Consider the following 5,841-nt stretch of genomic DNA (forward strand, 5'->3'; position numbering starts at 1 on the left):
GAGTCTACTCTCCATTGGGCGCTTTCCACACATATGTCCCTAAGAACTTGGTCCAACCTTTGGTTAAAGTTGACCCTTCTTGTGTAGGGGTGTTCATCACCTTGCATCATAGGCAAATGAAACGCCAACCTCACATTTTCCGGACTGAAATCCAAGTATTTCCCCCTAACCATTGTGAGATAATTCTTTGGGCTTGGGTTCATACTTTGGTCATGGTTTCTAGTGATCCATGCATTGGCATAGAACTCTTGAACCATGAGAATTCCGACTTGTTGCATGGGGTTGGCTAAGACTTCCCAACCTCTTCTTTGAATTTCATGTCGGATTTCCGGATACTCATTCTTCTTGAGCTTGAAAGGGACCTCAGGGATCACTTTCTTCTTTGCCACAACATCATAGAAGTGGTCTTGATGGCTCTTGGAGATGAATCTCTCCTTCTCCCATGACTCGGAGGAAGAAGCTTTTGCTTTCCCTTTTCCTTTCTTTGAGGAAACTCCGGTCTTAGGTGCCATTGATGGTGAATGAGAAATAAAAAAGCTTAGACTTTTTACCACACCAAACTTAAAATTTGCTCGTCCTCGAGCAAGAAAGAAAAGAAGAGTAGAAGAAGAAGAAGAGAATATGGTAGAGAGGGAGAAGAGAGGGTTCGGCTATGTGGGAGAATGTGGGTTTGTGTTGTGTGAAAATGTAAAAGAAAAGAAGGGTATTTATAGGGAGGGGGAGGTATAGGTTCGGCCATTTTGGGTGGGAAAGGGTGGGAATTGAATTTGAATTTTATGAGGGTAGGTGGGGTTTATGGGGAAGAGGAGGTTGATGTGAATGGTGAATGGGGTAATTGGGAAGAGGAGTTGAGGTGATTGGTGAAGGTTTTTGGGAAGGGTGACATTGGGAATGAGATTTGGATTGGGAGAGTGTGAATAGGATTAAAAGAAAAGGTAGGTGGGGATCCTGTGGGGTCCACAGATCCTGAGGTGAGGATCCTGTGGGGTCCACAGGTCCTGAGGTGAAAACAAATACCATTCCTTCACCATATAGGCATGTAACATGCCTTCATGCATCATTCTGGCGTTCAAACGCCCATTGGTGCATGTTCTGGGCGTTAAACGCCCATGTGATGCTTGTTTCTGGCGTTGAACGCCAGTTTCAAGCTTGTTTTTGGCGTTCAGTGCCAGATTGTCCTCTGCGTGCGCATCCTGGCGTTAAACGCCAGGATGTAGCTTGTTTTGGGCGTTCAGCGCCAGAAAGATGCTCTGTTCTGGCGTTGAACGCCAGCCAGATGCTCCTTCTGGGCGCTGAACGCCAGCCCGTGCGTCCTCCAGGGTGAAAATTTTTTTTTTCTTCTGTTTTTGACTCTGTTTTTAATTTTTTTGATTTTTTTCGTGACTCCTCATGATCATGTACCTAATTCAACACAAAAATAACACCAAAATAAAATAAAATAAAATTAGATAAATAAAATTGGGTTGCCTCCCAACAAGCGCTTCTTTAATGTCAATAGCTTGACAGTGGCTCTCATGGAGCCACAAGGTGATCAGGTCAACTTAAGTGTGGTATTCCCAACACCAAACTTAGAGTTTGGATATGGGGTTTGGACACCAAACTTAGAGTTTGGTTGTGGCCTCACAACACCAAACTTAGAGTTTGACTGTGTGGGCTCTTCTTGACTCTGAACTGAGAGAAGCTCTTCATGCTTGCTCTCTTTTGTCACAGAGGGATAGCCATGTGCTTGAAACACAAGATATTCTCCATTCAATTGAAGGACTAATTCACCTCTGTTGACATCTATCACAGCTCCTGCTGTGGCTAGGAAAGGTCTTCCTAGGATGATGCATTCATCATCTTCCTTCCTAGTGTCTAGGATTATGAAATCAGTAGGGATGTAAAGGCCTTCAACCTTTACTAGCACGTCCTCTACTAACCCATAAGCTTGTCTCACTGACTTGTCTGCCAGTTGTAATGAGAACAAGGCAGGTTGTACCTCAATGATTCCCAGCTTCTCCATTACAGAGAGTGGCATAAGATTTATTCCTGATCCAAGATCACATAGAGCTCTTTCAAAGCTCATAGTGCCAATGGTGCAAGGTATTAAGAACTTGCCAGGATCTTGTTTCTTTTGAGGTAGAGTTCTCTGAATCCAAGTATCCAGTTCACTAATGAGCAAGGGAGGTTCACTTTCCCAAGTCTCATTACCAAATAACTTGGCATTCAGCTTCATGATAGCTCCTAAATATTGAGCAACTTGCTCTTCAGTCACATCTTCATTCTCTTCAGAGGATGAATATTCTTCAGAGCTCATGAATGGCAGAAGGAGATTTAAAGGAATCTCTATGGTCTCTAGATGAGCCTCAGATTCCTCAGGATCCTTAATAGGAAACTCCTTCTTGCTTGAAGGACGTCCCAGGAGGTCTTCCTCACTGGGATTTTCGTCCTCCTCCTCCTTGGTGCATTCGGACACTTTGATTAAATCAATGGCCTTGCACTCTCCTTTTGGATTTTCTTCTGTATTACTTGGGAGAGTACTGGGAGGAGTGTCAATGACTTTCTTACTCAGCTGGCCCACTTGTGCCTCCAAATTTCTAATGGAGGATCTTGTTTCATTCATGAAACTGAAAGTGGCCTTTGACAGATCAGAGACTATATTGGCTAAATTAGAAGTGTTTTGTTCAGAATTCTCTGTCTGTTGCTGAGAAGATGATGGATATGGCTTACTATTATTCAGCCTGTTGCGTCCACCATTGTTAAAACCTTGTTGAGGTTTTTGTTGATCCTTCCATGAGAAATTAGGATGATTTCTCCATGATGAGTTATAGGTGTTTCCATAAGGTTCACCTAAGTAATTAACCTCTGCCATGGCAGGGTTCTCACGATCATAAGCTTCTTCAGAAGCTGCCTCTCTAGTACTGTTGGATGCATGTTGCAATCCATTCAGATTTTGAGAGATCATGTTGACCTGTTGAGTCAACACTTTGTTCTGAGCCAATATGGCATTCAGAGCATCAATTTCAAGAACTCCTTTCTTCTGAGGCACCCCATTGTTCACGGAATTCCTCTCAGAGGTGTACATGAACTGGTTGTTTGCAACCATGTCAATGAGTTCTTGAGCCTCTTCAGGCGTTTTCTTCAGGTGAATAGATCCACCTGCAGAATGGTCCAATGACATTTTCGAAAATTCAGAGAGACCATAATAGAATATATCTAATATGGTCCATTCTGAAAACATGTCAGATGGACATCTCTTGGTCAGCTGCTTGTATCTTTCCCAAGCTTCATAGAGGGATTCACCATCTTTTTGTTTGAAGGTTTGAACATCCACTCTCAGCTTGCTCAGCTTTTGAGGAGGAAAGAACTTATCTAAGAATGCAGTGACAAGCTTATCCCATGAGTCCAGGCTATCCTTGGGTTGTGAATCCAACCATACTCTAGCTCTGTCTCTTACAGCAAAAGGGAAAACCAAGAGTCTGTAGACTTCAGGATTAACTCCATTTGTCTTTACAGTATCACAGATCTGCAAGAACTCAGTTAAAAACTGGTAAGGATCTTCAGATGGAAGTCCATAAAACTTGCAGTTTTGTTGCATTAAAGCAACTAGTTGAGGCTTAAGCTCAAAGTTATTGGCTCCAATGGCAGGAATGGAGATGCTTCTTCCATCAAACTTGGACGTTGGCTTTGTGAAGTCACCAAGCATTCTCCTTGCATTATTATTATTATTTTCTTCCGCCATCTCTTCCTCTTGTTCGAAATTTTCTGAAAGGTTGTTTCTCTTAAAGATGTTTTTGGATTGTTGTAATTTAGCTTCTCTTAATCTTCTCTTCAGAGTCCTTTCAGGTTCTGGATCAACTTCAACAAGAGTGCCTTTATCCTTGTTCCTGCTCATATGAAGGAGAAGAAAACAAGAAAAGAAAAAGGAATCCTCTATGTCACAGTATAGAGATTCCCTTATGTTAGTAGAAAAAGAAAGGTGGTAGAAGAATGAAGAATGGATTCGGATTTATGGATGAAGAGAGGTGAAGAGAAGTGTTAGTGATTAAATAATTAAATAGAAGAAGAAGAGAGAAGAGAAAATTCGAAAATAATTTTGAAAAGGAGTTAGTGATTTTCGAAAATTAGAGACAAAATGTAATTAAAATTAAAACATGAAACAATTAATTAATTAAAAATAATTTTTGAAAAAGAAAGAGATATTTTCGAAAATAGAAGAGGGAAAAGTAGTTAGGTGGTTTTGAAAAAGATAAGAAACAAACAAAAAGTTAGTTAGTTGATTGAAAAAGATTTGAAATCAAATTTTGAAAAAGATAAGAAGATAGTAAGTTAGATAAGATATTTTGAAATCAAATTTTGAAAAAAAGATAAAATTTTTTGAAAAAGATAAAATAAAAGATAAAAAGATTTAATTCAAAAATTTTGAAATTATTTACTTCACTAACAAGAAACTACAAGATAAGATTCTAGAATTTAAAGATTGAACCTTTCTTAACAAGAAAGTAACAAACTTCAAATTTTTGAACCAATCACATTAATTGTTAGCTAATTTTCGAAAATTAGATGTAAAGATAAGAAAAAGATTTTAAAGATATTTTGAACAAGTTTTTTGAAATTTTCGAAAAATAGAAAAAAAAATGAAAAAGATATGATTTTTGAAAAAGATTTTGAAAAGATAAGATTTTTAAAATTGAAATTTTGACTTGACTTGTAAGAAATAACTAATTTTGAAAATTTTTGACCAAGTCAATCCCAAAATTTCGAAATTTTGGAGGGAAATAAGGAAAAGATATTTTTTTGATTTTTGAATTTTTAATTATGAAAGAGAAAAACAACAAAAATACTCAATGCATGAAATTTTTATATCAAAACCATGAATGCATGCAAGAATGCTATGAATGTCAAGATGAACACCAAGAACACTTTGAAGATCATGATGAACATCAAGAACATAATTTTGAAAAATTTTTGATGCAAAGAAAACATGCAAGACACCAAACTTAGGAATTTTTTATGCATGGAAAATATGAATGCAAAAATGCACATGAAAAACAAGAAAAGACACAAAACAAGAAATCATCAAGATCAAACAAGAAGACTTATCAAGAACAACTTGAAGATCATGAAGAACACTATGAATGCATGAGATTTTCGAAAAAAATGCAAGAAAAATTTTAAAAGCATGCAATTGACACCAAACTTAAAAATTGACTCAAGATTTAAACAAGAAACACAAAATATTTTTGATTTTTATGATTTTTCTAATTTTTTTGTATTTTTATTAATTATTTTCGAAAATAAAGTTTTGAAAAACGAAAATAAAAGAAAAAAAATTTTTTGAAAAAGATTTTTGAAAAGAAAAGTACCTAATCTGAGCAACAAGATGAACCGTCAGTTGTCCATACTCGAACAATCCCCGGCAACGGCGCCAAAAACTTGGTGGACGAAATTGTGATCACTGTTCTTTGATCTGATTCATTGTAATTGGATTTATTCAATAATTGTCCTTATTTGAAGTCACAACTCCGTTCAACTAACCAGCAAGTGTACTGGGTCGTCCAAGTAATAACCTTACGTGAGTAAGGGTCGAATCCACAGAGATTGTTGGTATGAAGCAAGCTATGGTCACCTTGTAAATCTCAGTCAGGAGGATAAAATTGATTGATGGTTATTGGAATAAATAATAAATAAAAAGGAATAATAAAAGGGATAGAAATACTTATGTAGATTCATTGGTAGGAATTTCAGATAAGCGGAATGGAGATGCTGTAGAGCTCTAGGACGCCTGCTCTCCTATTCCTTCTACCCAATCCTTCTTACTCCTTTCCATGGCAAGCTCTGTATAGGGGTTCACTATCAGCT

This window comes from Arachis stenosperma, chromosome 4 (genome assembly GCF_014773155.1).
Source record: "Arachis stenosperma cultivar V10309 chromosome 4, arast.V10309.gnm1.PFL2, whole genome shotgun sequence".
Taxonomy (NCBI): domain Eukaryota; kingdom Viridiplantae; phylum Streptophyta; class Magnoliopsida; order Fabales; family Fabaceae; genus Arachis; species Arachis stenosperma.